This window comes from Hyaena hyaena, unplaced genomic scaffold, assembly GCF_003009895.1.
Source record: "Hyaena hyaena isolate Hyena2069 unplaced genomic scaffold, ASM300989v1 scaffold_34, whole genome shotgun sequence".
Lineage (NCBI taxonomy): Eukaryota > Metazoa > Chordata > Mammalia > Carnivora > Hyaenidae > Hyaena > Hyaena hyaena.
The window spans coordinates 2,042,693-2,055,128 of record NW_024080665.1 but is presented as its reverse complement, the minus strand read 5'-3'; positions in this window follow the sequence as shown (position 1 = coordinate 2,055,128).

The window sequence follows — 12,436 nt, the reverse complement described above, 5'->3', positions numbered from 1 at the left end:
ATGAAATTCTCAAGCTCAGGAATTGTGTCGTATGGAAGACAGGGTCTAGCACAGAGAAGATGACAGGGAAATTTTGATGAAAGATACAGAAGAGGGAAAGGGAGAGAGAGGAAGAGAGGGGGTGGTGGGAAGAGGAAGAGAGAGCCCACAAGCACCAGTCTTGAGAAGGCGCTCTGTCTGGTGGTCATTCCGAGGAGCTGCATGCAAGATGGGCTTCGCTTCTAGGGCAGGGCAGGGCGGCCAGTGCTCTGGAGAAGCCTGGAGAACAGGCAGAGCTATTCTCCGTGAGGGGGACGAACGCATCGAGCTGGCTAAGGGATCTATTTCTGCTGGCTTCGGCTGGAGAAGAGCTGAGTCTGTCTCTTTTCCGGCCTTGTCAGGATGGGGATATCAGAGCCGTCCTGGGCTTTGTCATCTGTTGAGCCCCTACTGTGTGTCTGGTGCTTTGGGGGATGGTCCTCTGAGGAAGAATTATCATCTCATTTTACAGAGGAGGAAACAAACCCAGGGAGCTTACACAGATTTCTCCAGCTCACCACACTAACGTGGCCTCGTTGGGTTGGTTGGTTTTTGTTGGTTTTAAGACCATTATGGACCCTCGTGGGTCCTGGCCCTCTCGTCCCTGCATTCACACTCTCCCTGGGTGACCTGGCTCGTGACACGGCTGCTGCTTCCACCCTTACCTCTCTTCTGGGCTCCAGACTGCCAGCCTGACGGCCGCGCTCACATATCCCAAAGGCATCTCACTCCTGGCATGTTCAAGAGCGGACTCCCGGTTCTTTCCCACCCCTGCCCCCATTCCGTGTCCCTTAGCCTCTGCCAGCCTCCCCCTGCACAGAAAGTGGCACATCATCTGCCCAGTAGTGTGAGGCAGAAGCCCAGGGACCTTCTAGATTCCTCCCTTACCTGTCAGCTCATCAGCAACTCGTGTCACATCTAGCTCCAAATCCCATCTCCCTCTCCTGCCCCACGTCCATTCTCCAGCTCCCAGACCATCACCTGCAGGCAGCACTGCGGTAGCCTCTGTACTGACGTTCCTCCTTCTCGTACTGTTTTCTTCACTCAGCAAATGGCCATCAGGCGCTCATGTACTGGAGCAAGACTTACCCTCTGGTCTCTTGCAGTCAAATCTTCATACAATGTTGTTGTTGTGTTTATTATGCAAACTCCATGAATAACACCCACATAATCCCTTCAGAACTCTTCACCATGACCCGCAAGTACCTGTGTGATCTGGTGTCTCTGGTAGCTTCTCCTGCCAAACTTCTCCTCTTCTCCATCCGTGTGCCTATGATTTAGCCACACTCTCCTTTCATTCTTTCACTTCCTTAAATATGCCACCACCTCCCAGCAGGGGGCTTCTACTCATGCTGTCCCTTCTGCCTGGAATGTTCTCTCCCCAGCCTTTGTATTGCTGTCTCCTCTTGGTTTAAACAACACCTTCTCTGACACCCCAGGAAGTAGTTTGGTCTATGCAGCACTGCCCAAACTGTGTTCTGAGATACTGTTGCTATGTCGGAAAAGGTTCGTAATGCGTCGAATTTGGAGAGTCAGAGTACACAACATGATAAAGGCTCTGAGAAGTCCTGATGTGAGTTTTGCTCTGAGAAGAGCCCGTTTAGCTGTGTTCAACCCCACAGACCCCACCCTTGTTTGCCTCATTGTTGGAATACAATTTAATTAGAAGCTAAGCAATCTCTGAGCTCAGGGGCAGTGGGCAGCTTCCACACCAGACTTGCAGTGGAGTCAGCCAGGAGTAGGAACTAAAAGCCTGGGCCTTGGATCAGACAGGTTCCCAGGGTCTAAGTGTGGCTCTCCGTGCCCTGGTGATGACGTATATGCTGGGCACCTACTGGCTAAATAATTACCCCCAAAGATGACCACATCGTCAGCACCAGAAACTGTGAATGTAGCAAAAGGGACTGTTCAGGTGCGATTACTGAGGAGTTTGTGATTGTCCTGGATTATTCTGTATTATATAGGTGGGCCCGACAGGACCACCGAGGTCCTTGAATGAGGGAGGCAGGGGTGAGATTCTCAGGAGAAGGAGAGGTGATGATTGGGGCACAGGCTAGAGCGAACCTGGAACACAGAGGAGGGTCCACGAGTCCTGGGATGCGGACAGCCACAAGGAGCTGAAAAAGCAAGACAGCAGATCCCCCTGGGGCCTCAGAAGGCGTGAATCTTGTTGGTCAGTGCCCTGATGTTAGCCCGGGGAGACTGATTTCAGACTTCTGACTCCTAGAGCTGTGAGAGAATACACTTGTGTCGTTTTTAAGCCACCAAATTCATGGTAATTTGCTATAGTAGTGTTAGAAAACTCACACAGCCCCTTGTAGGGGCTCAGTAAGTCTTGGGTCTGAACTCTTTCTTTTCCCTCACTCCCCGGAACAGCCACAGCAAAACCCCTCAGCTAATAATCTGGGCTCCATGAGCTAGCCCACTCCTCTCTCTGCTAGTATGATCATCTTCCATATGTATCCCCCTCCCAGGCTTCCAGACTCAGTTGGGAGGCCACTTCCGCCAGTGGCCTGGTATGTCCCCTCACCACACACACATACACACCCACCAGGCCGAAGCAGAGACCCACAGTGCTCACGATGGGGACCCTCCCACCACACAGCATGACTTCCCTCCTTCATGCCTTGTTCTCCTCCAGACTGAACATCAGCAGAGGCTTTGTGGATGGAATGAATGGGTGGTGTGTTAAGGGAAAGCCCAAGGTGAAAGGTCCTGCTCTGTCTGACTTGGGTGGGTGCCCTCATTTATGCCTTCCCTTGGGGACCCCTTTGTGAAGCCAGCGTGTCACTTTGTGCCCTGGATGGCTTCCTCTGGACATACCGGATGCCCCTTCAAGCCTAGTAAGTTTGCATGATGTGAACTGACATCCGTATATACCAATCACTTGCCCCTCACGCATTCCCTGGCTACCGCCCGCACCACCGCCCACCCCGCAGGGACTCTGGAGTTACCAGGACTCTTCCTTCTCCTCCTTTCCACATCCAGTTATTTAGAAAGTCTTGTCGTTTCTACGTTGGGCACATCTCTCAAATCCATCTTCTTTCTTTGGTCTCCACCCCGCCTGGTGCAGCCCAGACCCCCATCGCCTCTTTGCTGGACCTTGCTGGTCTTTCTGCATCCAGGAGAGCCCCAGTCAGCCCCTTCTACACACACACACACACACACACACACACACACACACACACACACACACACACCACCAGAGGGCGCTGTTAGAACCTACATCTGAGCATGTTGCTTGGAAAGAGCAGATGACAGATGTGTGTTTGGGACTGCTATATGCTGCCAGTCAGCTGTCCTTCTCCCGTATTACCTAAGAAACCATAGCTGCTGATGGTAGATGCCACCCTCCATGCCCCCAACTACGTCCCTGCCTACTGGATTGTGATACCCAGTCCCACCAACAGACCACCTGCATGCAGCTCCCTCCTCTGTGGCCACGCCAGTGACCCAAAGGGACCCGGCACTGCAATGCCAGCAGAGTCCTTCTAAGGTGTTCAGAGACCCATCCTCATCATGACAAGCATAATAAATTTCTCTTGCCTTCAATACCATTTACTGCTGTAAATGTTTTGAAAAGGATTTTTATAATTTCGAGTTGTGTGAAGAGTACATCACTCATGTTTTGTAGCTTGAACTCAACTATATTTATTATAACTAAATAAGAATTGGGTTAGGTTGCCCATGACTAGTTGGCATTAACACTGCACTTGCAGACATTTTAATGCAACATTTGTTAATTGGGCCGTTGCTGTTTTTCTGCTCACGTTTTGAGGCCAATGTCGTTTTCTTCCCAGGATTTAAGTGTTTGATATTTGTGTAAGTTCTTGAAAAGCTCATGGGCCCCAAGCCCCGAAGCCATGAGACCATTAGAATGTCCTCGGTTCTCTGCAAAGAGGCCTGAACCTCCAAAGAGCTTGGGGCTGAGCTCACAGCAGAGCAGGGTGGCTGAAGCCCGGTGGCTTCCGGCACCTCACATACACAGGCCTCGAGGCCGCCCCTGTTGTGCCAAAGAATGACAACAGCGAGAGGCTTTGAGTGAGGAGCAGATCAGGAAATTCTGAGCAATCCCCCTGCCCCCATGGCCACCTCCACTTTGCACCCTCCTGCCCATATTGTCCCCACTCTGTAAGTTCTGGCCCAGACCTAGCTCTCCTGAAGTTTGGCTCCTTGAAGGACTTAAGGCCCTGGGCTGATTAAGTGGTGAGAGATCAGAGCTGTTGGCTCTCCCACACCGCAGTCTCCTCTTCAATGCCGCATTTCCCCAGCATTCCAGCCTCACAGGCTGTATCGTGAAGAGCGGAGGCTTTGGGGTCAGAAAGGCATGGGTTCATATGTGGGCTCCATCTTGAATTAGTTCCATGATTGGGGGCAAAGTCACTTGTTTCTTCATCTGCAAAATGAGTTGCGAGTTATTGTGAGGATCAAACATGAGGCCACTAGCACAATGCTTGGCAGTCTATAGGCACTGGATAAAGAGGAGTTTCCTTCTCTCCAGCCATTTCTGAACCCATGATCTCACCAGTCATGGAGTCTGACCACCCATGTCCTGGCTTCCTTCCCTTTTTAGGTGGCCCTTGACACCAGGGCATCAGAGGACAATCCTATAGGAGAAAGGGGATGAGAGGTCTATTTACCACAAAGCTGATAGATGTTGGGCACAGTCCTGGGGGCTTTAAGCAGGTGCCATTATCACCTTTTAAGGCCTGCTTGACAGAAATATTTATCTTTTACTGACAGGTTCTGCTTTCCCTTACCCACCTTCAGTATCCCCAGTGCTCTGCCACTCTGCGGAGGGGTGGAAGGCAGAATGTGGATCCTCTCAGCCAATTGCCAAGCCACAGTCCCCCATATTCATCAAGAGAATATTGATTCTAACTAAACACTACTTCCCTTGATCATTGCACTTGACCTGAGTATTTAAGCCCAGCAGGAAAGCATGTCTTTTAAAATAGAAAAAAAAAATGTAATTACTTAATTTCAGCAGTCATCATGAAAGGTTTTGAGTCAGCAAATCCAGCAAATGGATTGTGGCTAACGCATTTGCCTGCAGAAAGCGGATGGCTGGTATCCAGCCTCCATCAAAACTGCAGTTATCCTGCAAGGAACGGCAGCGCAAACTTGACCTGCTTCCACCCTCCCCCCAACTTCGTGTGGCTTTTTCAGTCCCAGGGGCAATGCCTCAAGAAATCTAAGTCAAATTCTGCTCAACAAACAAGAAGTGAGTTTTCTACACTGTCCTTCGGTTACCATCACCACCACCATTGCTATCACCTCCACCCCCACCCCCACTACCATCCCTACCACCCCCACCCACCCCCACCCCTACTACCATCCCTACCACCCCCACCCCTACTACCAATCCTACCACCCGCACCCACCCCCCCCCCTACTACCATCCCTACCACCCCCACCCACCCCCACCCCTACTACCATCCCTACCACCCCCACCCACCCCCACCCCCACTACCATCCCTACCTCCACCATAACCACCACCCCTACCAGCACCAGCATCACCATTCAACCACTATCTACGGGCGCCTACTAGGTATGTGGCAGGACCTACCCTACATGGCTTTGGGGTTAGTATCTACTTTCCAGGGAGAAACTGAAGCTCAGAGAGGGTAAATCATTTCTCCAAAATTACCCACCTGGTAAGAAGGAGGGCTGGGATTCAAAGTGTGGTCACTCAGATTCTAAAGCCTGAGTTTTTTCTACTATGATATAATTTCTCTCCTCTTTCTCCTTTTACCACCCTGACACACCTCTTCCTTTTCATGTCAGCTGTTGTTAGCTCCTTCTCTCCAATCCTCCCTAATTTTTGGCATGCTCTCAAGATTAAATTGTTCATTTTCACTCATGTGTTTTCAGCAATGCTCTGTATAATACACTTATGGCTACCTCATAGCTGTGCTTACTCAGTCTGTTATTAATTTATGTCCACTACTCTCCCATTCCCCTCCAGACTTACACTCCTTGAGGACAGAGGCTGTCCAATGGCCAATGTATCTCTGGAACCCAGGGCTTAGCTCACGGTTTACTCAGAAGTCCATGGTCTAAATACATGAGTGAGTAAATGGATTCATGGATGGATGAGTGAAAGACATGTACATTGGTGGATGAGTGATGGAGTACATTAACAGATGGTTAAGGAAAATTCTCAAGTCTACATTTGTAACCCTCTCCAGTTCACTCCCTTCTCATATCTCCAGCTTTTTTTTTTTTTTTCCTTCTCATATCTCCAAATGCCTATTGAAACTTTCCACCTGGCTCTTTTGCTGTCATCTAAAATGAAACCGGTACAAAACTAATCTCCTCCCTAGTTGATTCCTTATCTATTTTCTTTTTTTTTTTTTAATGTTTTATTTATTTCTAGGAGAGAGAGAGAGACAGCACAAGCAGGAGAGGGTCAGAGAGAGAGGGAGTCACAGACTGAAACAGGCTCCAGGCTCTGAGCTGGCAGTCAGCACAGAGCCCGACATGGGGCTCGAACCCACGAACCGCGAGATCATGACCTAAGCGAAAGTCGGACGCTTAACCGACTAAGCCACCCAGGTGCCCCTCCTTATCTATTTTCTGATAATAGTACTGCTATTCTTCACAGTGTTCCCTTCACTGGTCCTCTGATTGATTCAGTCAGTCACAATATTTTTTACGCGCACACGTGCATGTGTGTGTGTGTGTGTGTGTGTGTCTGTCTGTCTGTGTGTCTGTGTGTTTGGCTGTCTGCTAGGTGCCAAACACAATTCTAGGGAATGGAAACAGTATAAATAAGATAGGCAAGGTTCTGGGAGGACTCAAAGGAGCTCACAGTCAACGGTGGGGTGGAAGATAGCATAGGAGACATTAGGCAAGTAAAAAAGTTAACAAGATAATTACAGATCACAATGAGTGATATGGTAGGGAAACAGAATGGTGAAGGGGAACTAAGGGACCTCACACTACATAGGATAGGAGGGAGGGCTTGTTTGAGGCAAGGCCTGATGGATAAGGATAAGCCATTCTCATATAACAGTTGAATGAACATTCCAGGCAGAGGAACCAGCAAGTGCAGAGCTTCCTGGGCTGGAAAGAGCCTGGTGTGTTTCAGGAACAGAAAGGGACCGGATGTGGCTGGAGTGAAGTGAACAGCAGAAGATGGTCTGAGAGAAGTGTTAGTAGACCTGAACCAGGTCATGCAGGGCCTTGAAGGCTGGTAAAGAGTCAGATTTTATTCTAAGAGCAATGGGAAGCCATTGAAATATCTCAAGCAGGGGAATGACATGACTCCCTGCCCCCGGCAGCAGGCAAAGAGCTCCCCTGCTCCAGTGCAGGTGATTCACAGGCAAGTCATCCGGAGTCATTAGGAAAGGGTTAACTCCAATGCCATTTAAACCGTTACAGTGCACAGAAAAGTAAAGCATCCAAATGCTTTTTGTAAAGCCATCACAGCATTGGTGGCCACCCTGACCAGAAGGCACAGCAAAAAGGAAACAGACCAAGCTTATTTGTAAGTATTAAAACAAAAAAAATCTTTAAAATTTTAGTGAATAGAATTCTGAAGCACTTTAAAAGAGCAACACACTACAACCAAATTGACCTTATACCAAAACAGCAAGAATGGTTTAATATTAATAAGCTATATTATAGGGGCGCCTGGGTGACTCATTCGGTTGAGCATCCGACTTCGCCTCAGGTCGTGATCTCTCAGTTCATGAGTTCAAGCCCCACATTGGACTCACTGCTGTCAGCATGGAACCCCCTTTGGATCCTCTGTCCCTTCCTCTCTCTGTGCCTCTCTCTCTCTCTCTTTCTCAAAAAAACTATATTATAATTACATATGTTGAAAGATCAAAGTGGAAAAGACATGATCATCTCTGAAGAGACTAAAAAGACATTTGATAAATTCACCACATATTATTGATGTTTAAAAAATGGCTTAGTAAAATTGGAGCAAGTGGATAGTTTCTAAATATTTTGTGCCAAAAATCAACATCATACTTAATGGGAAATATTGGAAACCTTCCCACTGAAGTCAGGAACAATAATTCTAGAGGTGTATTAGGAATAATTGGATAAGAGGAAGAAATGAAAGGTATAAATAAGAAAGACAAAATTGTCATTTTTGTGAACAATAAATTCAAGATCATCTATAAATGATTATAACTAATTAGAAAGTTATTATGGTTGGTAAATAGAGATCAATACATGCAAAAATTCAAGAACCCTATTGTGTATAATTATAATAAAAGATGTAATTTAAAAATATGTCAGTTCAAAGAAGTACATGAAAAGATGGTCAACATCCCTATACATTAGGGTAATGCTAAATTAAAATCATGATGAGATCTTCCTACATGCATATCAGAATGGCTAAAATAAAAAAGAAATGATAATACCAAATACTGTCAAGGAAGTGCCAGGTTGGATCTTTTATCCACTGCTGGTAGGAATGCAGAACAGTGGAGCCCATTCTGGAAAATAGATAGCAGTTTCTTAAAAAGTTAAATATACACTTACCATACAATCTGTAAATGACTCCTGAGCACTTATCCCAGAGAAGTGAAAATGTGTTCACAGAACCAGTAGTGCATGTTCACACCAGCTTTATTTGTGAAGTCCCCAAATTGGAAACAACCCAGATGTCCTTCCATGGGTGAATAGTGAAACAAAATGTGGCTTATTTATACAATGGAAATACTCAGCAATAAGAAAGAACAAACTGTCGACATATATAACAATTTGGGTGGATCTTAAGGGAATTATGCTGAAAGGAAAAGGTTCCACACTCTATGATTCCATCTATATGACCTTCAGAAATATCAAAAGCTTAGAGATGGAGACCAGATTAGTGGTTGCCAAGGAAACCAGCGAAATCAGGCAAGGGTGTGAGGATGAAGGTAACGGGAGAGCGAGATCCTTGGGGTGCCTGGGTGGCTCAGTCAGTTAAGCATCTGACTTTGGCTAAGGTCATGATCTCACGGCTCCTGATTTTGAGCCCCGTGTGGGACTCTATGCTAACAGCCTGCTTCAGATTCTGTGTCTCCCTCTCTTTCTGCCCCTCCCCTACTCGCACTCTGTCTCTCTCTCTCAAAAAATAAACCAACATTTAAAGAGAGAGCGAGAGATCCTTTGTACTGATAGTACAGTCCTGTATCTTGATTGCAATGGTGTTTATACAAATCAAATATATGGTAAAACATCACAGGACTATCCATGAAGACATAATGTAAATGGAGTGTGTGCAAAAACTATAAAATCTAAATAAGGTCTGCAGTCTAGTTAACTGTATGGTATTAATGTACAATCCCTTGTTTTGATAATGTACTGTAATTATTTGAGATGTGACCATTGGAAGAAGCTAGGTGATGGCCACAGGGGCCTCTTGGTAGTATTTTTGCAACTTCTTGTAAGTTTATAATTATTTAGAAATAAAAAGGAAAAGCAAGTGCCATTTCCAGTTACGACAAAAACCATTACCCAAGAACATAAAAGAAAAGTGTCCAACTCTTTGTTTCAGCTCAGGTCATGATCTCGCAGTTTTGTGGCCCCACATCAATCTCTACACTGGCAGCACGGAGCCTCCTTGTGATTCTCTCTCCCCCTGTCTCTCTGAAATAAATAAACAAACTTAAAAAAATAAAGGAGCTGCAGAGCCATCACCAAGGGGAGAAAATAATGGAACAACTTGAGCATCAAAATAAAAAGTGATAGTAATGGATTAAAACCATTGAAAAAATGTAACAATCCATGAACCCATACTGATGTAAACAATGATGCCAGCTAATAAATGTAGAAGGAATAATAGAGTTAGAAAATCACTTTTTGGCAAACATTGTAGTAATAATGGTCTTAGGCAACAGCCATCAATAGCTGTTAAAACTAGTAGATGAAAATTTGATGAGTAACAGGAGATCTACAGAGTCTCAAAGTATCTTGCTTTATTACAAAATTTATGTATTATACTAAATGAAGAAAATGGGAATATTTATCCTGAGAAGAGAGGATCAGGGGATATAATGGTGGTTTTTAAATATGACTTTAAAATGCTGTCATGTATGGTCCCAAGGCAAGATGGAAATTGTAAGAATTCCTATTTTGGCTCAATATATAAGGAAGAATTTTTTTAGCCTGAAACATAAGTTTGAAAAAAACCAAAAAGGGTTCTGAACATATTCAATTTTTTCCAGAGTCTAGGGATTTTAACATTCATTTTTTTCTAGGATTCTAAGGCTGTATCATTCTATTATTCTGAGATTCTAGGACTCCACATAGATGGTTTATGATTCTAAAATTCTCAATCTTTTCTTCTGATTCCAAGATTCAAAGACTCCATGATTTGGGGTATAATCGCTGTTTCTGCAGTCATACCATCATAGGAAAAGCACTGAGGTACTTGTTTCTAAATCTCACCCGGCTTCATAGCGGAAAATCAAAATGCATTGGACCTTCCTACCCATTCTTTATGACTGGGATCAACTGTCCCCCTGTTTGTGTTCCTGAAGATAAAGAAGGCTTCCAGCACTTCGCCCTAAATATACTATTTCTAATAGGTTTTGATATATATCCTTTGACATGCTAGAAAGTTCTACCTTGCTAAGAATTTTTAAAATTAATTAATGGGTGTCAACTTCTCTCATGTTTTCCAAAACACATCTATCTGCAATGGTTGTACGATGTTTTTTTTATTTAAAAAATTTTTTAAGTTTATTTATTTTGAGAGAGAGAGAGAGAGCAAGCGGGGCAGGGGCAGAAAGAGAGGGGAAAGAGAGAATCCCAAGCAAGCTCTGTGCTGTCAGCACAGAGCCCAATGTTGGGCTCAAACTCACAAACCGTGAAATCATGACCTGAGCTGAAATCAAGAGTTGGACGCTTAACCAACAAAGCCACTCAGGCACCCCTGTTGTCTGATGTTTCTATTGAACCTGTTAGCATGTAGTATTATGTCTACAGATTTTCTGTTATTAAACCAGTGTTCATTCTTGGATAAACATTACTTAATATTGATAAATCATGATTTTTATGTACAATTCTGAACTGTTTGCTAACAATTTATTTAAGATTTTTATATCTATGATTGGCCTATGATTTTTCTTCTTCCTATTACTCTTGTCTAGTTTCTCATGGTACATATTTTATACTGGCTTTCTAAACTGGAATGGGGGGCACCTGGGTGGCTCAGTCGGTTAAGCATCCGACTTCAGCTCAGGTCATGATCTCATGGTTCATGGGTTCGAGTGCTGCATCAGGCTCTGTGCTGACAGCTAACTCAGGGCCTGGAGCCTGTTTCAGACTCTATCTCCCTCTCTCTCTGACCCTCCCCTGCTCATGCTGTCTCTCTCTCTCTCTCTCAGAAATAAATAAAACATTTTTAAAAATTTTTAACTGGAATGGGAAGTTCCTCCTTTTTTTCCTGTTTAATGGAATAATTTGCATAACATACAGATCGTCTGCTCTATGAAAGTTTTGTGAGACTTACCTGTAAAGTCAAATAGATCACATATTTTATTTTATCTTGTTTGGTTTTCCTTTATAGGTAGATTTTTAACAACTAATTCAATTTATCCAACTATTCAAGTTTTCTATTCCTTCTTAAATCAATTTTAGTAAGATATATTTTTTCCTAAGAATTACTTATTTCCCCTTGGTGCGTTAGTTGTCTCTTGTCACATAAGAAATCACTCCCAAACTTCAATGCAATCCCAGTCAAAATCCCAGCAAGTTATTTTGTGGATATCAATAAACCAACTCTAAGGTTTATATGGAGAGGCAAAAGACTCAGAATAGCCAACACAATATTGAAAGAAAAGAGCAAAGTTGGAGGACCTATGCTACCTGACTTCAAGACTTACTATAAAGCTACAGTAATCAGGACAGTGTAGTACTGGTGGAAGAAGAGGCAGATAGATCAAAGGGACAGAACAGAGTACTCAAGAATAGACCTACATGAATACAGTCAACTGATCTCTGACAAAGGAGCAAAGGCAATACAGTGAAGAAAAAGTCTTTTCAACAAATGGTGCTGGAACAAATAGACATCCAAATGATTAAAAAAATCTAGACACTAGCCTTTCACAAAACTTAACGATCGTAAACCTAATATGTACAATGCAAAACACTAAAACTCCTAGAAGATAATATAGGAGTAAATCTATATGACCCTGGGTATGGCAGTGACTTTTAATTTTTTTAATTTTTATTTATTTTTGAGAGAGAGAGAGAAAGCATGAGCAGGGGAGGGGCAGAAGGAGAGAGAGAGAGAGAGAGAGAGAGAATCTCAAGTAGGCTCCATGCCCAGCAGCCCAGCAAGGAGCCAGGCATGGCGCCAATATGGAGCCAAACATGAGGACTCTATGTGGGGGCTCCCTGTGGGGCTCGACCTCACAACCACAAGATCATGACTGAGCTGAAATCAGGAGTCTGACACTTAACCAA